Below are 24,397 nucleotides of genomic sequence, written 5' to 3'. Positions count from 1 at the left end.
TTTGAATGGTTAAGTGTTTGTGGTTGCGGTGATCTAATACCGCTTTGTGACTAAATATTTTATCAGCATTTTCAATGGCAATCCATTTCGGCAGCTGCTGCTGGCCAACGGTAAAGCGCATAGGTTCACCATGACTCACCAACGTCAATTCGATCATTTGTTATGTTACGGCAACATCATTTGAAAACGCTTCATAAACGATTAAAATGTAGGAATGTGGCCGGAACGCTTGTGACACACAGTCATATTTTGCAGCAAGTTAAATTAGCAAACATTTCTAATGGTAAAGAAATCTTCTAAGAGACCTTCTTCAAGTACACGCAACTATTGTAACAAAAACTTTGTTTGATCATTGCATGGAGCAATAAAACAACGTCATGTTCTTACGTTTGTTTAAAACTATCATTTTTCAGCGAACATACCACCAAAAATTAACGAATTTAAAGCTTTCCTCTTCGTACTGCCTTGCACATTCGTGTTATTTTCGTGTCACTAAACAATTAGACACGTCATTGACTCACCAGCGGCATAATCTGCTATTTTCTAAACTGGTTTAAATGCCCAAAGTGCAGAGTTAATACGGAAATGCTCTCCTTTATGGCAAACGAATATGCTATATTTTCCTGTACAGGTTCACAGCCACTTTATAACGTTTTTTTTCTTCTCATACTGAATTACTAAACCTCAACATCAACAAGACATCGCTGAAATCGATAGTTTGCTACGAATTAGGCTAATCAAAAACTGTTTAACATCTAGCAACTGAAATTGGAAAATAAGTCATTGCTGCCATTTACCGTAATTACATCTCTAAAAGTCAATTTTGTCGCACTATGAGCGCCAAAAAGTTCTTACATTGTATGAAAGCAATTAATTCGCAATTTGCTGCACCGAGGTTGATCGATTTAAAATTTATTATAAACTTAAATGAGGTTAAAGCACAAATTAATTTGTGCTCAACATCACCGAAAAGCGCCAGCTAAATTAAGCAGTAAATAATTTATATCAATCACATTGCAAGAAGAACACAAAACTTAAAAAGATTGCAATGGCTGAAAACTCACACCTGACTAGCAACATCTCTTGAGCTGTTTTTTCTATGCTGCTTTTCTTACAAGTGTTGATGCCTGCAACGAACGCTCTGTATTTACATGGCGATAACCTTTTTTCTGCGCTGTTTTGAACTGATTCAAAGGAGACAATACTTTTGTTTGCTCTCTGACTGCATTGGAAGCACAGTATTACAAGTAAATGGCATTTTCTCGCACTGATTCGAAGCAATGAAACGATTGATCGATTGTCCAATTGAAGACCTGCGTTGAAAAACTACCTAGGCTATATCACATTTGTGGAAATTGAGTTAGTACCAAAAATAAGTGGTCAATGCCTGTACCCGTGCAAAATTTGATTTGAAAAACTACTTAATTTTGCTTAGTAAGAATTTTAACTTGTTTCCTCTCAGCAGTCGCATTTTGGTCTCAGATAGTTCTTCAAGTCAGGTTTTCAATTGTGAGACACTTTGAACCGCTTGAGCAAGGTCTCGACTTTATCGACATAATCGAACTTTCGTATTAGTGATATATTCTCTGTAGCCTAATTAACAACGAGGTTTTATTTATTTATTTTTTGTTATGATTAGTTGGGCTTGAAAGATCTTCTGCGGTTTTTAGTGTTTTAGTTAAACACATTAAATTCTTAAATCGTGCAATTACATTTCCTGTGCCAGCGCCTATGTCAAATTCACTTGCGGTTTTAGAAGTAACGGAAAAATCACGCAATGACGTAATACTCCAAAATCAAAAGTCTAGGCCAGTAAATAAGACGATTTTAATATTTTGTCCTGATCAAATCAACTAAAAGTAGATAACTTTCAGTTTTAAAATTTGCACAGAGAAGTCCATTTTATGCAAGTTACAAGCTTGTGCCAACAAAATACAGATTTTGCTTTTTTCAATTAAGCTTTTATTTGCGAAATGTTCTAGTGGTGAGTTTAAAGTGCCTCTGACAGGTTGGACCCAAGTATAGCAACTTTGCTAAGCATTTTCTAGCGCAGAATTATGCTTAGCGAACTTTTTAATCTTAACCTCGAAGATCGACTGGGTAGGGCGAAATTTATACAAAACGACAGTTCCGCAGCGCCACCACAGGCGAAACTCCATCTTTTACTGCTCTGGGACGACTTTGGTGGTATTACGTCATCCTGGGTGGGCGTCGTTAGCGACGAATAAAACAAATGCTTTCTAGATGTAATTGGTGGATCACAGTTTGGTCGGAGTTGGTACAAGCGGTTGCTTTTTTCAAAGATTTATTGTTTTTTGCAGTTTAATAAAACTGTACTGGATACGTTCCTACAAAACCTAAAATATACTTGAAGTGAAAAATGAAGAAATCGTACGAATCATCATTCATATTTAATTCATCATCATTCATCACTATTCATCAATAAATAAAAGTTCTCTCTCTCTCTCTCTCTCTCTCTCTCTCATAATGTGCCTTAGTTGGCCATTGAAATCCGGTGTAACGGCCATCTGGACTTTAAAATTGTTTCGGATTCGCCAAACAATGCATGACGGCAGCACAATCCGATTGTTGCTTCCGAGAGCACCACCTTGTAGTATCCACTCCAATACATGCCTGTAAGCGACTAATTACCGATACTGTCTGCAAGGAAATAAAATCACTTTGTTTAGTGTGCATTCTTTAGCGTTTAGAGTATTTTTAGCCTAATGTAGCATCCTTACTCTTTCGATAGGTCTCCGTTTTCTCCTTTCGGTTTATTGCTTTTTCTCCAGTTCTTCCTGCTCCTCATAAAAAAAGTCCTCAGAACTGCAGGATGTAAGTGTGCCTCAAAATCGGTCAAATTGGTGACACAGCTAGATGCGTCTTTCTTCAAAAGTGCTTTCGTCTGTGGCACTTCATGGCAACATACACATTCATTGGGCTGGGACATAGACTCGCACTTGTGGCAAACGCACCACCTACAGTTCCCAGCACGCCACTCATTGCTGAGAAGATCCAAATCGGTTTGGTGGTGTTAACAAAATCATCTCCATTGAAATGAAGAGAACATATACGACTAGTTTTGTATGGTCCATCCCACTTTCGAACACTTGAAAAAAACTTTGACTATTTTCTTCTCTATTTTCTTCTTCTTTTGACTATTATCTTAAATAAAAAGAAGTAGCGTGGTTGATTTAACGTTGAACTAATTGGACGAAGAAGATGAAGAAGCAGAGCACATGCTTTAATTTATTGATGAAGTGTAACTGTAAGGAAAATTAACATAAAATAGTTTGGTTTCCAAACTAATTATGAAACTTGGAGAAAAAGAAGAAATTTAAAAGAAAGCATTACCATCTGTTATGCCACGACCGAGAAGGGACAGTTGTGTAGTTACTGGTATACATTTACATACAGTATCGCTTAAGATTTGTCGTCACCTTTTCGGTCGAGTCCAACCATAGTGTCCAACCCCTATGATTATTATCACCAAAGATTTAAGTTTGAAGATAAGTGAATCAAATATGAAGTTAATAGCTGACACCAAACCTTCTCTTTAAACTTCAAGGTTAGAAAACTTTTTAGGGTTTTAAGTTTGAAGTTATAAAAAGCAATTCTCAACGAGTCTGAATGTGACAAATTTAGTAGTAGCCTACATTAACAAACTGCTTTAATAAAAACCATCACTCTTTGCCCACGCAACTTCATCATAATTTATAATCTGCACGAGCAAGCTACTTACTGAATGGAATTTTTAGATTTTATTGAAGATTCACTCATATTAAGCCAATGCAGGTTGCAGAAACACTTTTACAGTGGAAATAACCGCATTTTTTTGCAGATTTAAGAACCCATATAGGCTACTGTTAAACCACCAAATTGCACATTTCAGATCAATAAACAGCAGCCAAGGACATCCTTTCCAAAAGAAAGCAATATGCAGTGTTTTGCCACATGAAAGTTGTGGTTAGTCTTTCAAGACAAACACTTTCTGCGGCAGCCCAGTTAATTTTTGCAATGATGCAAAGGTAATATGACAAAAACCGTAATACCAATCAAAGTGAAGCAAAATCAATAATTAGATGTCCCATATCTCATTCCCACAAAGCAAATCAGTCTTTTTTTACATTGATTCAACGTCTGCAGACGTTGAAATTGCTGTAATTGAAGATGACAGATAAGTCCAACTGATGAGACCAACGACAACTAGTGACGGCCTCTTTGAAAGTGGACGTCGATTGACACGAAATTGAAGAATGGTCTCCACCACAGAAGACAAAAACATAAACTAGACACAAACACCACCTCACACATTATTTCAACTATTCACCATAAAAATCGCTACCTCAAAAACCTGGCGGTTTAGATGAATATCTTCGACAGGCTTTTATTATATCAAAAGTACATTTATTAAAAATAAAACTGACATACTCAATATAAACTGATTGTCCTACTTTGGTATCATGCACGTTATAATGTCCGCGTTTTGTTGCTTCTACCTTTTTCTAGACCTCTGCTCTGTTTGGCATATGTTGTTTTTTTTTCGTTGTGATGGTCAGAAGAAGAAGTTCTTCAGAAACAAAAACAAACTGAACTGAACAGTGTCAATCACATTCCTTGCGGACAACAAAGCTTCGGCTAAAACTGATTCTGCAATCATATACAATTTTACTATTTATTTAGGTTTGATTTATGGAGGCCTAGCTATGCAGTCACTTTCTACTTTGCATTGATTGGTGCTATTGCTGCAGCAAGGTTTCTGTATTGATTTTCAGCACAAACATCAAACAAACAACTTATTCGGAGGGCAACAGGGTCCAATCTACTATAATCGCAATAACCAATAAGTGATAATGATATTTAAACTTTGATGATTACAGAATGAAGCCAAGTGCTGAGTCTGATCCAGTTTAAACGACATGATGACAAGTAGGCTCTTTAACCTGGAAGAGTAAAGTGTTGAGAACGTTTTGAGAACATTAGAAATCTGCTACTGTCTGTTCGCTTCAAAATAAAAATAGCGTTCAACAACAGCAATAATAGTAATGAATAACGATAATAAGATAATTAATCAGTGCATTGATCATTGATGCTTCTGAATTCTAACAGATCAGTTTCGATGGAAATGTTTCATCGTAAAAGTTGAAACGAATCACCAGATTTTAACTTCAAGAATCACATTACGTTCCACACACCAAATCAGTCTTTTTTTAGATTGATTCAACGTCTGCTGTAAAAATCAACCGATTTGCTGTGTAGGAAAATGTTTTTTTTTTTACAAACAGAACATTTGAAACCAATGATTTTCCAAATTGCAACTCAGCCGGAAGAAAGCCTTAAAACGTGAAACTTTCAGTTTTTTAATCACTTTAAAAATCCACTAATCATTCAGCACAGGCCCGGATTTAGGGGGGGGCAGAGGGGGCATGTGCCCCGGGCCCCCCGACTTTTGAAGGGCCCCCCTACGTGGAAAAAATGTAAGTTTGTGTTATTTTTTTCCTTTCAGCCTTTAAGGACTCTGCAAATTGGTGTGTAGTGCTGGAGTAATGCTATTGTAGACGTGGAGGTGGCTTTTCGCGCCGAAGGCGCGAAAAATTTTTTACAGGGGGGCCCCCCGATCTAAAAGTGCCCCGGGCCCCCCATCAGCTAAATCCGGCCCTGATTCAGCAAGCAATCCTTTTACGAATTAATTGTTGCATGATATGTTGATGAACCACTTGTCGTTTCAGATTACTAACTTTGTAATATGCTGCTTGAGACTCAGATTTAACAATAATTACAAGCTACTGCACTTTCATCGCTTCTATACAACAACATAGTAAGCTCTTGAATTAGTTGCGTTCATTTTGCCTGAAATCATGCTAGGCACTTGATGTAATCATATAAATGACTTTTGAGTTCTTCCTTGTTATTCCTTGTTATATGTTATTCCTGAAGAGGACATCGTGTGATGTCGAAAACGTTCGATATTTAATTGTTGCGTAGTTTTGTGTTTTTTGTAAATATATAATAATCTTTAATATGTTAAACTTAATAACGTTGCTCGGCTTCGTATGCCTATGGTTCAACTTTTGAGTTCGCTTGATAAAACTTAAAGAAGATATTTCAAAACATATTTTTAGTAATAATGTCACAAAAAGTTTGTTGAAATCTGTTTTTCAAGTGACCAGGTTGTTTCCATGTCATTTGCAAAATAGGTACGCTGGTACGGTATGTAGGGTATTACCCTATTGCGATGCTGAGACGTATTACAACTCACTTAGGTTAGGGCTCAAATATGGCGTCAAAAAGCAAAAGCTGTTACGATTATAGTAACGTTGCACTGCCTCAAATGCGATTTTGGACAAAAGTTTCTTGAAATATGATTTTGCTGAATGTTAACTTGTAATCGATATTGAAGATATGCGAAAGAACGTTGCGTTCAAAATGCAAGTAGTGCTTCTTTGATAAAACAACACATTTTGAAGCGCCGAGAAAAACAAGACCCTTTGACTGCTAACAACCCAGACAGCAAATCAACCGTCTGCAAACGTTGAATCAATGTAAAAAGCGGTTGATTTGTTGTTTGGAACTAACGAGAGCACCAACCCATCCAGCAAATCAGTTTTTTCACACTGAATCATCATACACGTCTGCGGACGTTCAACTGATTTAAAAAAAAAATGATTTGCTGGCTTGGGGGCTGCACGTTGCACTTACTTATACGAATGGATTGTTGAGCATATTATGGTTGCAGGTAAGTTCACGATCAAATAGTCAACTCCGTGAAAAGCGCAAAGGCCAAATACTTTCGGCTTATATATCATAAGCCAGCATAAGGACAGTGTCATAAACAGAGCGACTTAATCTCTTTAATCACAAAAAAAAACGCACTTAACAAACCTTGCTAAAGTTTGCCGCTTTAACTCAGGAAAATGACACGTTTTCGTCACGGTATAACCGCTACTTACGTCACGAGTGACGTAAAATCCGTTTCCGCGGGTCGCTAATGCAACAAATAGCGCTTTGCACTTCACTGTCGTTCCTTATAAGGGCTCAAATCTATTTTAGTGGAGGTACCCGCAGAAAAGTGGATTACTTCTTTCGGAAAAGCTTCCCAAATTGAATCAAGCACTTTATAAAGTAAATCAAATTAATTCTAAATCCTTGCTTAAAATTTAAACACGGTGTTTCTGTTCATTTCAAGCTAGTAAAATGCAGCAATCATTATTTGGTGTTTTGTGTTGTATATACAATTATACATATGCGATAGTTATCAGCTCAATTGCTTTGTGATGCTTTATTAAAAAAATTTTAAGCTTTGTACTGACAAAAAGTTTGTTTCTTCATGAGGGCACTTCGTTCTTTTGTCCTAGCTAAACCCAAAAACAAAAAGAGTTTTTATTTATTTAAATGATTTTACAAGAACTTCAGTAAGGTTTGACATCTTTACAACATTACATCAGTGATTCCAGATAATGTTCCAAAAATCAACCTTTCCAAGAGGCTTTTGTTGAGCATGTAATTTTTTCAGTTTTGTTTAAGTGATTCTACAAAATGAAATTGATTTTGATTGTTGCTCGCAGAAAAGCTGTGGTCACAAAGACATTATCACGTAGGCTGATATTCAGCTGCTGCTTGAAAATCGTCATTACCCAAGCAGCAAAATCCGTCATTTTTTCACTCAGAGACGTCTGAGACGTTGAATCAATGTAAAAATGACGGATGTTGCTGTCTGGGTAACTTTTTACAGTATTGCGTTCGCTCAGTTGTTCGCAGTAGCACTCTGGCAAGGGTAAAAATTTGTTTTGTGTTTAGAACGACTGTTACAAACAGTTTACCTACTGTAGATTATGGATATGAATATAATATGACACATTATGTATACATTATGTCAAAGCTTCAACAAAATTAATTTTAATTCAGCGACACCTGCCACTACTTCAACTTAAGTGCTTGATTGCTGTTTATGTCAAAGTGAGTAAGGCACTCTTTCAAATGGGTAATTCTCACAGTAATCTACTAAATGACCGTAATGATGGCTTGTAGATTTATATAGCATAGCCTGAAATTTTATCTTCAGTGAATATAAAAACATTCGCACTTTTGAAATCTGCAAAGTACCTTTTGTATTAAGGCCTTTGTTATTTCTCCCTGCGCAGAAAAACTGTAGGCTACTGATTGACTCCTACTGTACTTTAATGCACTTCTGTGCGGAGAAAAGATTTTAAATTAAAACGTTCAGCCTTGGTTCAGCAAATGCAAAAATACAAAGAGTCATGTGATTGAATTCTTCAAATGATTTTCAGAATAAGTGATTGCCAGGCGTCAGTGAATAAAGAACGGCCAAAAATTACTAGTTCCAGATGGCAGTTTTGTATTAAAATCATACAATCACTTCTTGAAATGGCTGGTATGGTTCGAAAGTATTTGCATAAGACAATCCACGTATTTTGAAAATATATTTCAAAAGTTAGACCAAGCTAATTCTACCTATTGGTATATTCTACTGGTAGCCTATACAAAAACACACGACCGACTGTATTTTCAAGAAAAAGGGAAAGGCCTTCCCTCATCAGTGGGCTACCACAGGCTGAAAATGATGATGATGAATTCTACTTAATTATTTAATAGGTTGAGTTTCGCTTTTAGCAGCAAAAAGTTTCGCTTTTTACTTATCTACTTTAGCATATTTTCAGCATATAGTATCTTTCCAACTCCAATCTTTGAATTCGTGTTGTCCAGCCATTGAGTAAGAAGTAAGAATAGGCCTAATCCTGAAATCTTCTCACAATTTTGAGCAAACCAAATAGTCTTAAAACTTTTAAAAGGCATTCAGTGAGTGAATGGATCCAAGGTAATGTAGGCTACTCGGCTGCACCCAGTGACGTACGCAAAGAAGGGTTTGGGAGTTAAAAACCCCAACTGAGATTGAGATTTGAAATTTTTGTATTATTTTATGGCTTATCATGGCTTTATTTAAATGTATCGCTCTCTATTTTTCTTAGTTTTTATAAAATCAAGTTTTGTAAACACGTATTTGTGCTGTGATGCAGCAATTATAGCCAAGAAACTATCTGTGAGGAACAAAAAAGGAAATAATTGAGTAGCTGGCATCAAAATTTCTAAATTTTTTGCTTGCTTTTTTTATTTACAGTATAAGTTTAGTACAGCAGTGCTTGAAGCTAAACTGTAGGCTAGGCCAATTGGGGACCCAGGCTCACCACCAGCTCTTGAATAACCGGTCAGTGTTTCGCTGATAGCTAACTTAATTTTTAATAGACGACGATTTCCAAATTCCTCCGTTTGATTGGACATTTCCTAGGCCCTAGCATGAGTAACTTTAATGTTACGTTGAAACGTTTTTCAAACAATGTTTTGTTTCATTTTGATGGAAAAAATATTTTATCTTCTTTGATTTCGTGATATCAGCAGCTTGGTTTCGTTATGCGTTGAAAAGAAATATGAAATGCCAATGCATGACAGTCGTAGGCTACAAGGTAGATAGCGTCAAGACAAAAATGTGTGGGATTGCGTAAAAACTGTTCATTTTTAGATAAACTGACTGCTTTCACTCAGGGGTGTTTCAAACAAGACACAGCTTATTTCAAATTTGTTTTATTTGATAAATAAATAATAATTAATCGGAAGGTTCGTAGAGATTTTTATCATCTTTAACCCATCTTTTTCTGCCCCAAAGTAAAAGCAAAGCACGGCAACGAGTATTTTAAATTCCTTTTTGCTACAACAGGTAGCTTAATCTTAACGTAACTCAAATGAAAAATGTCTTCGTACTTCACAGGAAACACCGGCCAAATTTGGAATCAACAGTGGATTGCATTCACGATATAGGCTAGATTGCATATTTGCATTAACTAACAAACTTTTAACAAAAGAAAACGTACGCTAATATTTGTCAAGCTTTCTCGACCATCTTGTAGCCCTAATCATCAGCACAATGACAAGTGCACGTTTACTGACCTGTCATAGGCCCACTTTCGTTTCATTTGTGAAATTAATTAAAGTATTACCATAAATTACTACCATGTGAAATAAATATTGGTTACGATTAGAAAGGTCTCATGAATTTTTTTCGAACCCCCCTCATGAAAAATTCCTGCGTACCCCACTGGCTGCAACTCTACACGGCTACATTAGCACTGTCTGCTTTGTAAAGAGCTGAGAAGCAATGCATGACTTTGTCTGAGATAGATACAATGCTATGTTGAACAAAAACTATTATTATTATCATTAGACTATTTTGTCTTTTTAGAGTCAAATTATTTCACCGATTGCGCTTTGCTTCTCTAATTTCTAGTATACGTGTAAAGTAATTGTTAAATTTCCATCTAGCACAGAATTGAAAGTTTTTTTTATAACAGTTGCAGCTTTATAACTTAAGGTACAAAATCTTCGCTTTTCATTTTAGTTTCGAAAAGATTTAATTTGTGCAAAATAAAGTAATAAAACATTTTGGCAAGCCACACTGCACACGAACAGTTGCATAATGAAAAGAAAATTATTGATGGCCACGTTTATAAAAACACAATAAACAGAACTTTAAACATAAGGTACGCACTGTATGACCGCCCTGGGCGGGGATTTATGTGTTTTTGTTGTTATTTTTGCTAGCTTTAAAGTAGGCATGTTCAATCACACAGTGGATGAAAATGTGGAGTGAATGCAAAAACCGCTGTCATAAAACCACGTTTCTTGTTCTTTTCATCTTAAAAACATTTAAAAACATCAGTAACATAGGCTTAGGTTACAAACATGAATTAGGATCCTGCTTCAAAACAATATTTAAGGATTTTAGCAATTCATATCCTGGCCTGTTTGTTGAAACGACTTGTTTTTAACATATCCTGCTCGCTGATTCATACAATATTCACAAAGCCTCTTTTCTTAGAGGTGTGAAAAGATGTTTTGATGTGAAAGGACTTGTTGAGGTGAGAATAAGGGTATACAGCAAATGATAAATATTATTATTTAAAAAGGCAGTCGTCATATGCCGGAAATGAGCCAAAACATGTTATGATATGGTGAAAATTTATTACAATGTCGAATGTACAACTTGTGAACGTTTTTATTAATTTTCACATTTTTTTACTCACACCGGTCAGTTACAAATAAACATTCACGATGTAGTCTTCGCCTACGTGCTTCAGCCTACCATTGATCTGAACCACAAATTGTAGGTCGTGGATTGCATGGAAGGTCACGTTACACTTTTTAGGACAGCGTTTCAGCAGATGTGATATTAAAGAGCTTGTTTATAAATTGAACACATATTATCTTTTAATACGCCCAATCGTTGTAGGCTAGTATTTTTCCTTGCACTTTTTTCATAATTTGTTTTACTGAAGCCTTACAAAACTATTCTTCACAAAAACTTTGCAAATGATAAGGTGTAGTTAGTTGGTTTGGTTTGATTGTGAATGTTTATCCTCGGTCCTGGTAGTTTCGCATACTTGTAGAGGCTCTTGACACAGAGCCGGTTACCGAGACTGACAAAGTGAAGTTTCCGATTGTTGAAGTGTTGTTGCTGAAGAATTATTCCATCCGTTAGGTGCCGCTGAATGGAGAGCAGTCCTGAAATGCGTTGCTCAAGCGCACACCCCGAGAGCCGCGTGATCTTGAGCCGGGCGCGTAACCATTGAGCTAACCGGGTGGACTAACTGAGCTAGTGTTCACAGCTGATGTGTTGGCAACTTTTTGTTACATATTTCTCTCGCAGCACCGACAACGACATGAAATATGAAGGAGACTTACTATGGAAAAGTTACTAGAGTAGGCTAGTTTTTATTGTCAGTGTTCGCGTTTGACTCGAACCACTTCAGTGCGTTGATAGCATTCTGACGTTTAAAACACTCGTTTGAATTATCAAGTAAACAACAAAACAAGAAGGCCTAAGTAAAACAAGCAAAAGGCTGCTGCTGCTTCTTCAGGAGGACTACCTGGAAGCACAAGAAAACGAAAAAAATGAAATTAATTTACCGTTGACCGGTAAAATCAACTGTGAAAATGTGCATATCATTTAAAACAAGAACTTTTTAACTTCTTTTTTTAAAATGACTTTCCACACTCACAGTGCACATTTTTACAATTGATTTTACAGGTTTGACTGAGTTTTATGTTTTCATCTACTTGTGTTTTTCCAGACGCTGAAGAGGCAGCTTTTACGATCGCAAAAGCTTTATCAATGATTTTTACAATTTAGTTTAATTTTAATCACTTGCTAATTGTTATGTATAATTGTTCGGTTGCATACTAAGGGAAGGATCTTTGTGCAGCTCTTCATGCTCCTTAAGTTCTGTTCTGTTTATCGATTTTAAGAGACAACAGTGCCTACTTTATCATTGAGACAGCACACATTGTTCTGTGGTTAATTAAGTCCTGTTTAAATTTCCAGAATTATGTCTCCTTCGATACCTCAGTTGGTAGAGCGGTGGACTGTAGCGGTATAGACCCCAGAAATCCATAGGTCACTGGTTCGAATCCGGTTCGAAGGATGTTTTTATTCTTTTATATTCTCAGAATATAATTGTGTGAAGAATGATAAATGGCGTGTGAGAACAATCAACTGAGTCTTAAGGCATCAACAGTTTCTTGGAATGCTTTATCTTGTATATGCACGAGTTCAGTTTTTCAAAATGAGATCTTTAGCGTCATCAAACGATTGTAATTATTTCAAAATTTGACCGCAAGAATGTGATAGATCTAACGCAAGTCACGTTTCAGCAGTGGTGAAAAACTGAGGCCAATTACTTCAAATGGGTGAGAATCAAAATTTCTGCGGTAATTTTAAGAGGCTGTTATGTTGTAGGTTTGTTAGGCATGCTCCAGAAAAAATGGGTTTGAAAATATATTTCAATCAAGCAATGCTTACAATTTTGGATGTGTAGAACTGTCAGAGCATAACTTTCTAGATTTTGCAGCTGGAAGACACAACACTTCAGCTACTTTTCTACCAACGTGTCACTGTGTCTGTGAGCACAATTTTTCTGCTTTAGCATTTTTAAAATTGAAATATTCGGAATTATTATTTCAATCTTGAGTATGATATTCAAGTTCCTCAGCCAAAAAGTGCAGTTTACAAAACTTTGAACATAATTAAGCAGTATGTAAATAATAATTCGCACTGAGCTTCAACGTGATCGCATAGCAACCTATTGTTAGAAAAACAATTTCTTTTTTTTAATTGTTTTTTTAATGATTTTGCAACCTTACAAGAGGATTTTTTCTTCCTCATGCGAATTTTCGATTATTTTCTTTTGGTTATGGTAATGAAATAGTTGTTTGTGCAAGTGCAAACTTTTTCCATTTCTAAAGCTTTGTAGTAACAGCACCTTTAATAGTAGGGTATCCCTGATGAGCAAAGACTTGGATAAAGTTTGCCGATCACGCAATCCCTGCGTTTCAATAACATCAAATACTTCAGCAAACTACAAAATACCAACAAAAACTTGCATTTTTGTTCATTTATTGCACTTTGAATTACATCCACTCAGACGAGCGTTCAATTGCCTATTTTTGTTCATCTTCCTACACCAGATGCAAATATCAGGACGTCACACACGTCTCCAAGAAAAAGACTTTGTGGTAGGCTTCATAAAATCCTCTCTCGGATATCAGAGCCTACTTTCTTTCTACGTTTAACTTTGAGGGTAGCCACTTTAACAAGTCGAAATTCTGCCACTAAACCTGACTAGAATGAAACCGCCAACCAATCATAAGCTACGGTTTAAGTGACGTAAAAAATGGCGAAAAGAAGATGATAAAAAGCAAATTAAGTGATGGATTTATTTTCTCTGGTTGGCTTAGGGGTTAGGGTTAGGGCTAGAAAGTAGTCATTTCATTGACGCGGGTTCGATTCCCACCACTGCTATTGCTCTTTTTCTTCTGTAATTACCAAATAAAGTTCAAAACAAGCATTAACTCTCTGGATGAGTGCTAGAAGGGTCACAATTGGACGGTAGCTTCTTATAACATGTTCTGATTGGTTGGCGGTTGCATTGTAGTCATTCGCAGTGGCAGAATTTCGACTTGTTAAAGTGGCTACCAACTTTGAGACTCTTCACGTGCGTAGCTGCTACAGTACTCTCTCTGTTGTTTTAAACACTCAATTGCACTTGCCAAGTTTATTTAGAGTTACGACTGACTTACAATAGGTTTTTAGAAAAGAGTAATTCAACGTCTCCTTCGATAGCTCAGTTGGTAGAGCGGTGGACTGTAGTGGTATGAATCCCAGAAATCCATAGGTCACTGGTTCGAATCCGGTTCGAAGGATGCTTTTATTCTTTTTATTCTTTTTATTTTTAAAATATAATTCTGTGAAGAATGATAAATAGCGTGTGAGAACAATCAACAGAGTCTCGAGGCGTCAACAGTTTCTTTTCTAGATCCAGCTTGGGAAGATCTGCTCATACCCCGATGAGCAGTTTCTTTGAATGCTTTATCTTATATGTTCACGAGTTCAGTTTTATCAAAGTGAGTTCTTTAGCGCCATCAAACGATTATAATTATTTCAAAATTTGACCGCAAGAATGTGATAGATCTAACGCAAGTCACGTTTCAGCAGTGGTGAAAAAACTGAGGCCAATTACTTCAAATGGGTGAGAATCAAAATTTCTGCGGTAATTTTAAGAGGCTGTTATGTTGTAGGTTTGTTAGGCATGCTCCAGAAAAAATGGGTTTGAAAATATATTTCAATCAAGCAATGCTTACAATTTTGGATGTGTAGGACTGTCAGAGCATAACTTTCTAGATTTTGCAGCTGGAAGACACAACATTTCAGCTACTTTTCTAACAACGTGTCACTCAGTCACTGTGTCTGTGAGCACAATTTTTCTGCTTTAGCATTTTTAAAATTGAAATATTCGGAATTATTATTTCGATCTTGAGTATGATATTCAAGTTCCTCAGCTAAAAAGTGCAGTTTACAAAACTTTGGACATAGTTAAGCAGTAGGCTATGTAAATAATAATTCGCACTGAGCTTCAATGTGATCGGATAGCAACCTATTGTTAGAAAAACAATTTCTTTTTTTAATTGTTCTTTTAATAATTTTGCAACCTTACAAGAGGATTTTTTCTTCCTCATGCGAATTTTCGATTATTTTCTTTTGGTTATGGTAATGAAATATAGTTGTTTGTGCAAGTGCAAACTTTTCCCGTGTTTAAAGCATATAAGTAGATATGCAGAGTTGGGTAAGCATAAGTGAACTTTCTCAAAACTTTGTAGTAACAGCATCTTTAACAGTAGGGCATCCGTGATGACTAAAGACAAAGCTAAAGTTTGCCGATCACGGCAATTGCCGGTGCGTTTCAATAACATCAAATGCTTCAGCAAACTACAAAATGCCAACAAAAACTTGCATTTTTGTTTATTTATTGCACATTGCATTAGCCTACATCCACTGAGACGAGCGTTCAATTTGCCTATTTTTGTTGGTCTTCCTACACCAGATGCTTGTTTTTGTTTTTTGTTTTATTATCTTTATCCTGCATTGCAGGAAAGCGGACTTGAGCGCTATGCATCGGTGTACGCCTTCCGACGTACACCTGACCCACGCTGCAGCCGACTGCAATGTCTGTTTCCGGTTGTCTACTCTACTTATGACTGAAATTTGGTACTACCCATTACTCGAAATCGATCACTGAGTAGAGCAATTATCGTAAAGTTTCTTGCCCAGAGAAACAACAGCAAGTGCGGGTGGCTGGAGTCGAACATGCAGGCTCTCGACTGCGAGCCCAACGCGCTAACCACACTGCCACTCGGCCAAATACCATGACGTCACACACGTCTCCAAGAGAAAGACTTTGTGGTAGGCTACATAAAATCCTCTCTCGGATATCACAGCCTACTTTCTTACTACGTTTAACTTTGAGACTCTTCACGTGCGTAGCTGCTACAGTACTCTCTCTGTTGTTTTAAACACTCAATTGCACTTGCCAAGTTTATTTAGAGTTATGAGTGACTTACAATAGGTTTTTAGAAAGGAGGAATTCAACATCTCCTTCGATAGCTCAGTTGGTAGAGCGGTGGACTGTAGTGGAAACAATCCCAGTAATCCATAGGTCACTGGTTCGAATCCGGTTCGAAGGATCTTTTTATTTTCTTTAGAAATATAATTCTGTAAAGAAAGATAACAGCGTACGGGCCAAGCGTTCAGTGTTTGCAAAATGAGTTCTTTAGCGCTGTCGCACGATTGCGGTCAATTCAAAACTTGACCATAAGAAAGTGATATACTTGACACAAGTCACGTTTCAGCAGTGGTAGGAAAACTGGGGTAGCCTAAATTACCCCATATGGTTTAAAATATAAATTTATGCGGTTAATTTTGCGAGGTTGTTGTGTTGAAGATTTGTTAGGCATACTCCAAAGAAAACTAGTTTGAAAATATATTTAAATCAAACAATTAGGCTTAAAAATGTTGATGTGTAGGACTGTCAGAGCATAACTTTGTAGATGTAAGCAGAGTTTGTCTGCTTTTGTATTCTTAAAATCAAAATATTCGCAATTGTTTCGATTCTGAAGGTGAAATTATAGCCTATCTACACTGTAAAGTAAGCAACGATCATATTGCTAAAAGCGAACCTCAAGCCATTGCATATTAAAGTTGTTCAGCCAAAAAATGCAGTTCACAAAACTTTGGACAAAAGTAATCAGTAAATCGACCAGTGGATCGACCATTATTCGGACTGAGCTTCAGTGTGATCGAATAGTAGGTTATTTTGAGAAAACAGAATTTGTTTTTTTATTATTTCTTTCGATGACTTCACAGCCTCATTTCTTTTCCAAACAAAGATTGTTTCTTCTGTAGCCTGCACAAATTTTCGATTATTTTCTGTTGATAATGTATTGAAATATAGTTGTTTGTGCAACTGTAAATTTTCCCCATTCCCAAAGCATATAAATAAATATACAGAGTTGTGTAAGCATAAGTGAACGTTCGCACAACTTTGTAGTAACAGCATCTCTAATAGTAGGCCATCCGTGATGAGCAAAAACACAGGCCAAGCTAAAGTTTGCCGATTGGATCCACTCAGACGAGCGATCAATTTGCTTACTTTTGTTCGTCTTCCTACACCAAATGAAATTATCATGACGTCACACACCTCTCCAAGAGAACTACCGCTCCTTCGAATTTAATACTTTCCTTACTACGTTCAACTTTGAGACACTTGGTGTAGGCTGCAATTATAGGCTACATTGTATATACAGTAGATGCTACTCTGTTGTTTTAAATGCTCAATTGTGCTTGCCAAGTTTATTTAGTACTACCACTGATATGTACTAGTTTTTCAAAAGAAGTAATTGAACATATCCTTCGATAGCTCAGTTGGTAGAGCGGTGGACTGTAGTGGAATAAACCCTAGAAATCCATAGGTCACTGGTTCGAATCCGGTTCGAAGGATATTGTTTTTATGGCCAGTGAAATTGCTTCAATTGAACTTTTCTGGAGAATTTATCTTTTGTCCCAATGAACAACTATCGGATTTGACATATTTACGTAAATTATAATTCAATGCAATAAATAAAACGGATTCAAAATATTTATAGATCAAAACTAAACAATATTTCCAACCTGTTTTACACACCATTGATTCCTCATCAGGAAAAATAACAATATCTATGTAACTACAATATCTATGTAACTACAATATCTATGTAACTACAATATCTATGTAACTATCTATATATCTATGTAACTGTGCTTTCTGTTGTTTAATAACGTAGTTAATAACGTAGTTAATAACGTAAGTAGTTAATAACGTAGTAGTTAATAACGTAGTTATTAAACAACAGAAAGCACATAAAACTGACTTTACTGGCTGTGTATGTGTAAGATCGGATTAATGTAAACAGTAAACACCTACACATCATTGTGTTTCTTTGAAATCACCCCCTTAAGGCTACTTGCTGAATTCGCCCTATTTTGAACGCAGTGTATGTAGCCTTGTGTCGTGTTTTCACGCTTCCAAAAGAAGTAACTTAGAATTGACGCAAAGTGTTTTTCCTGTTGTTAGAAAAACTAAAAATAGTTTGGAAACTATTGCAGCTGTTAGAACATCACTTCCTTTTATTCACAATCATAACAGCCTAATATTTGTTAGTTTACTTTATGCCATAGTTATATGGATATAGTCACTTCAATACAATTAGGTTATCAACCTATCAGTAACACAATCAACGCGGTTCAAACAAAGATTACAAACTGGTAGAAATCGCATTTTGTAATTTCGGCATACCATTAAGTGTTTTTCCAAAACACATAGTTGGGTGCTCCTGAGAGGTGTCGAACCGACGTCCTTGGAATGTCAAGCAGACTCTTTCATTACTTGGCGACGCATCCAGCATCTTACATTGATGAGACTCTATTGGTTGAAATGTGAACTCATATTATCAAGATTATGTAAAGCTGATGTTGTTCTACAGTACGCCTACTATACAACTGCTTTCTAAAATAAACGCAATAGCTCAGTGGTTCCTAACCTTTTTTTTTATCCGGTGGACCCTTTTAGTCGATATTTAAATCCAACCCCCCCCCCCCCCCATAAATTTAGTTTGTTAAATACTCGTTTACATTATTATTTTAATCTAAGTCCTGGAAGACAAAGTAAACTTTTACTAGCAATAAGCTTTTTAGCCTGTAATATTCCTTTTCATTCTAAAATTATTTAATTAATGAAGAACGTTGCTGAAAAGTATTTTATTCAAAGAATACATTCAAAATATAAGAGTCAATGCATTTAACAGTCTGTGTGAAGCTTGTGATTTTTTTGTTTCGACGACTCATGAATGTGGTGGAAGAGTATTGGAAAGAGCACAAAGAATATCATTCTTCATGTCTAATCTGTTTTGTTTTCATTTGCAAGAGTTGAAAACCTGATTCGCATAAATAAGTGGAAGCAAACAGAAGGATACTTCGAATAGCTTTCTCTGCCATTTTGGGATAGGAATTACACATTAATGGCCAAAATCCAGTGATTGATTTTTCTTTGAATTAATCTCTTGCGTAAGAATCCGTTTTGAGTTCTAAAAATTCATCCTGCAATTTATTGGGAACTTTTTCCATCAACAATGTGAACAAATTTCGTATTAAATCAAGCTCATCTTCATAAATTTCAGGAAAATATCAAATGAATTCCAGTTCTATTGCTGTGAGATGTTGCAAAATCAATTCTTCTTCCAACTCTGGAAGAACTTGTTCAACAACCAGCACCGATGATAATTCTTTAAATATGTTCAATTTTTCATTCTAACTTTTCTCTTTCAATTATCATTATCAAGCTTTCTGGTGAAAGCTTTCAAAGCATCTTTGAATGCTGAGCGGTACTGGCATCTGCTCCTGGAAGGGCCACCCAAGCCAGGCTGGTCGAAAGGTAGAGGTGATACAAAATGTAGTCCCCCGCAACCAGGAAAGCAGAGCCTTCTAGTACCTTACGATAATCTTTTAATGACAGTGACATAAATCAATCACTCTCTTCCAACCTGCCTTGAACCAGCATGGGAGCAGTAGGCCTGCAGCTTGTAAATTCACATGGTGTCAATCTGTCAATGGCTCATGGATACAGATAACCCATATTGATGCGCAATCTGTTTTAAACGGAGATGGCGATTGAATAAGATATACCGTACCTTATATTGGTGTTTTTCCTTTGCATTTTCAGATTTAGTTTATTCAATGGACCAAACATATCAACCAAATAAGCAAGGAATCTAATCCACCTGTCATCATTCAGCAATGAAACAAATTCCAATTTTATTTAAAGGTTAAAAAATAATTTAAGCTTGTCTCTGAGCTCAAACACTCGCTTGGTTATGTTTCCTCTTGAAAGCCGTCGAGTAGTTGTATGAAAAAGAAGTAGGCCTACGTAGCCTAATGGTTTGCATCCATGTCAGTGTACAGTTGCTTAAATAATCGGGAGTTAATCTAATAATAATCTCCTTTTTAACGCTCTAGTTTAGGCCAACTTACTAGGCTTAAAAAGGTTTACAGTCCTAAAACCAAATTCTCCCTTGAAAATTACAAAATCCCCCCTGATGGGAAATTCCTCCCCGGTTGGGAACCACTGCAATAGCTCTTGTCATTTGCAGTTAGACGTTCATCGCTTTCCCAACTAAAAATTGCTTTTTACCACATTTGCAAGGAAAAAGAAACTCATGTTGGTATACCCGTCGTCGTCGATTTGGTCTTGACCAGTTTTCTGTGACGCTCAGTGACTACGACGTGTGACCAGTGGCGTAGCCAGGAATTTTGAAAGAGGGGGCTTTGACGGCGTGTTCGCCAAAGGCGACACCCAGCGGCGGGGAGTCTGTGGGGCCTCCCCAGAAAATTTTAAAAAATTACTTTAAATTTGGTGCATTCTGAGAGCATTTTCAACAAAAATGTGGGTATGAATATTCCTGTAACATGGTGCTGTCCGGTGGCATAGCAAAAAGATAAAATCATGTTTTCTTCGGCATTTTTCGGAAATAAAGCTAAGTCTCTATGTTTTCTTGTTGCTAATTCCTGGATGAGATATTTGAATGTTTGGTATTGGAAAAACTCGCTCTTTTAATGCAGTTTCGTTTAAAATTAGGCAAACTTTGTTTTAGAGACATAGAGACTGAAAGTATCATTTTCAATATCGTGACGTCACACGCGTGCCAAAGGGGGGTTGTAACTGCCAAAACCCTCCTCCCTTGGCTACGCCACTGCGTGTGACACCTAATATCTAGAATGACATAGATGTTATTTAGGCAAAGCGAATATTATTTCGACGAAACGCGATTCTCAGTTAAAAGATTGCAACGTGTTTGAACGGTGCTTGTTTGAATCGTCTGATAGCTCAGTTGGTAAGCGCGTGACTTTCTGAACGAAGAAGCTTCAAGATCAAGCCGTGCTGGTTCGACTCTCTGGGTGTGCGCTTCAGTAACGCATTCTAAGGACTGCTCTCCATTTAGTGTCACCTCTCCATTTAGTTTAGTGTTGGGAGCAGCTGACTAGACGACCAAATGGTCTTTCGCTGCTCCTGGTTAATCAGATTGAATTTGTTAACACTGAGCGTACTTATGCTTTCCTCTATATTTATGAGCTGTTTGTTATTGTGATGTAAGCTTATTGTGTATCGTACTATTATAGAATCTGATTGGCAAATAAAGTTATTTCTCTCTCTCTCACCTAATGGACGGAATAATTCCCCGACAATAAAATTTCAACAATTTGAAAACTTCACACTGTCAATCTCCGTAAGCCACCTTGCGTCAAAAGCCTCTGCAAGTATGCTAAACTATCAGGAATAACCTATCAAGGCTTTGTCAGTCCGAGAATACAGATTCAAAACCAACAAGTCATTCCGTCCGTTGTTTTAGAAAAATGTCAACTAATAATGCCAAGTTTATTTTAAGCTTGTTTAATGTTTAGTGCTACATTAAGGACCTTTCCAAATTAATTTAAACACGTCACCTTCTATAGCTCAGTTGGTAGAGCGGTAGACTAAAGTGGTATAGATCCCAGAAATTCGTAGGTCATTGGTTCAAATCCGGTTCGAAGGAAGCTTTTGGATGCTGCCCTTTTTCTTGCGTTTGAGGCCGCCGCAGATCATGTTGTTACATCCAGGCGCAGCAGCCAATGGATTTCGTGTTTATCGAGGGTTGTGAGGTCGACATATCTGTTTTGGATGTTACTGTTATGTAAATTGCTTTTGTTGGCATCAGTTCATTAATTTGTCAGCTGTCGAAAAATCAAAGCTAACAAGCTAAGCATGAAATGTAAATAGTCTACCAAATGCGGCTCCGTTTCAGCTGTCTTTCCATCATTTGGCCATGCAGCTGCTGTTCAGAGTGTGTATTGTAATATACTTCAACTGAAAGTTTGTTTTTCAAATGGTCTTAATCAATTAATTTTTTTGTACAAAATCTGCCCTACGAATTATTGCTTATACAGTAAACTTGTCCTCGGCGGAGGAAAATGCCAATTAGTACTTTACCTTACAAAAGAAACTCAGTGGCCCGAGAAATGTAGTCTATTGTTCTATTCATGATAAGTTTTATATGTAGGCCAGGTCTATCTACTGTAATTGGAGCTGGTTAATCTGAGCTGTCGCAACACGTCTCGATGTCATGTTAGATTTTCAAAGAGTTGTAGAAAGTAAGTGATGGAGTTTGCAATATCGCATCGGTAATGACTAATGAGATATGATAGTGGCAAGAATGAATGAATGGAGAAAGTTATGACTAGGTGGATATTTCGACTAAAGGAAGGAGAATTTTTGAATTGGAAAAACTTTTAGATTGGAGGTTAGCTTGCGCTGGAGTCCAGTAGTCTTTAGTTATATTCAATTTACTGTATGTGTATACTGATGTATCATATATTGTATCATATCGATGACGTGGAGCTACAAGTAATGTCGTCATTTCTGTCGTAAACTTATGCGATTAAACTGCAATGCGTAACTCTGACAACTTATACACTAGCTCACTGTAGCACAACCAAAATGGAGCATAGGTGATTTCATACTAATCGCTTCTTATATTTGTAAATTTCAAGTAGGCCTATGCAAATTCATTAAGTTTGTATTCAGATCCGAGTTTCTAAATATTCCCAAGTCTAAACTTTAGTTTGAAGTGTTCAACCTCACTGTCTTGCGAGTTTGAGTTTTGCAATTTTCTATTACTTCCACTCATGTTCCACTTTATCTTCTGCAAGATGTAGATGGAGACGAAAGTTTCTGAATCAGCCATGAAAGTTTACAGCAATATTGCAAGCGGTGCGAACCGATTTTAAAAATTGTATGCACCGTTGTCACAACAAACGAATAGAAGCTTTTCTCTCTCCCTCCAGTAAGCCCAAACTTAAACCTCAGTATTTTGACTAAAGAAGTACTTTGAAGTAACACATGTACTCTATAGATTTATAATATTTTTCTCATCACTACCTGTATCTTCTCGATGTCTGCTGAGGGGCAGAGTGGTGAAAACGTCTGCACGACATTCGAAAGGACGGTGGTTCGACAACGCTCCAGAGCACGCGGTTGTGTCTCTTCAAAACATTGAATTACATGCCAGAATAATGGAATCAGCTGACACATTGACTAGGCGTCCTTTTGATGCTTCCAGTTCTTTGTTCTGTAATTGCTTCTGTAATCGCAGTTTACTGTAGGTCTATGTTGTCGAAATGGACGCAAAATAAAAACTAATTATTATTCTTATTCGTTTCCTTCTAGATTCTTGTAGCTTTCCTATTGAAATGAAATATCGTTTGATAAATAGGTCGAGTTGTACTTTGCAACATGTTAGCCAGGCGTCAGCCATGACCATACTCATGCACATCGCATTTTCTTTCTTCAGCCACGATGTGTTTTTACAACTTTTTAACTGAACGACAGCTTTACAACAGGCTTAGCCTACTTTCAGACAGAATAAAATCAAATCCAGTTTTCGAGTTTCTTTTACACTGACTTGGAAATGAAATCTCTTGTTTGGTTTAACAATCAGATCAAGGTTTGGCCGCTAATGACCTTTTCACTATTTTATGCTATAGTCTTAGAACACGAAAATCAAGTGCTAGTAGAGTTCTAACTTTTTTAGTGTTTGTTACAATTTTTATTGAATTTACCCAACTTATAACAAGTTTTGAGTTTTATTTGGAATAAGTTAGGCAATGAGGTGATTAGTTTACCAAAATAGCCTGTACAAGTGGGAAGGCAATTTGATCATAAGATTATATTTAAGCTTATTTTTCGTTTTCCAGCTTTGCGGGATGTCGCTGTTGGGACAGAATTGATTGGGACAAAAAAATATGCAGCAGTGAGCAGTCCTGGTATCACTCGTTAGCGAACTCAGATGTTACCACGGAGTAAACTCATTTTTTAATCATAAATCGATTTCGCTATCACAGCATCCTCAGTACGGAAGTTAGTAATAGTATGATCATACATATCAAGGCTCTTGACATGATCATACTGAGGATGCTGTGATAGCGAAATTGATTTATGATTAAAAAGTGAGGCTGGTAAACAGTTAGTTGCGTTGAGTAACAAGGCTTGTAGCCTGCTAATGATTCGATACAGTCAACCGGTTCAAGTGAACAGTTTGCTGGGTTGGTTCGCAAAAATCTGCGAAGAAGACATTTAGGTCATAATAGCTCAATAAGCTTTTACCCTTTTTATGTCAATGTTAACGATTCAGAATGCTTTCAGGATTTTACCGCAGTTGAACCCGACTATTAACTTCACCTTTTTGTTTGGATCCTGGTGAGTTTCCAGCTCACTTGCAGCTGAAGTAAGTTAAACTTTACTAAGACGCTGAATGCCGAACCCGACAGCAACATCTTTCCCTCATGCCTTTTTATCAGCAGTTGGATAAAACAAAATTGATTTGGGAAAGCAGATAACCTATAATACGTAACCTAACAACCTATTAGCTGACC

The 24,397-nt window shown here is 36.7% G+C and overlaps 4 non-coding genes across 4 annotated transcripts; all 4 read left to right on the top strand.

Annotated features, from left to right (window-relative positions):
* Positions 1-12,401: 12,401 nt before the first annotated feature.
* Trnay-gua (transfer RNA tyrosine (anticodon GUA)) lies at positions 12,402-12,491 on the top strand. The gene is given in 2 exon segments: positions 12,402-12,438; positions 12,456-12,491. It is a non-coding gene; the product is annotated as a tRNA-Tyr (tRNA).
* A 1,687-nt stretch (positions 12,492-14,178) lies between these two features.
* On the top strand, positions 14,179-14,268 carry Trnay-gua (transfer RNA tyrosine (anticodon GUA)). Its single transcript is given in 2 exon segments — positions 14,179-14,215; positions 14,233-14,268. It is a non-coding gene; the product is annotated as a tRNA-Tyr (tRNA).
* Positions 14,269-15,996: 1,728 nt separating this feature from the next.
* Trnay-gua (transfer RNA tyrosine (anticodon GUA)) lies at positions 15,997-16,086 on the top strand. Its single transcript is given in 2 exon segments — positions 15,997-16,033; positions 16,051-16,086. It is a non-coding gene; the product is annotated as a tRNA-Tyr (tRNA).
* Positions 16,087-17,308: 1,222 nt separating this feature from the next.
* On the top strand, positions 17,309-17,398 carry Trnay-gua (transfer RNA tyrosine (anticodon GUA)). The gene is given in 2 exon segments: positions 17,309-17,345; positions 17,363-17,398. It is a non-coding gene; the product is annotated as a tRNA-Tyr (tRNA).
* Positions 17,399-24,397: the final 6,999 nt, after the last annotated feature.

The sequence above is a fragment of the Aplidium turbinatum genome, chromosome 10, assembly GCF_918807975.1.
Source record: "Aplidium turbinatum chromosome 10, kaAplTurb1.1, whole genome shotgun sequence".
NCBI classification, from domain to species: Eukaryota; Metazoa; Chordata; class Ascidiacea; order Aplousobranchia; family Polyclinidae; genus Aplidium; species Aplidium turbinatum.
This window is presented reverse-complemented; position numbering and strand designations above follow the sequence as displayed.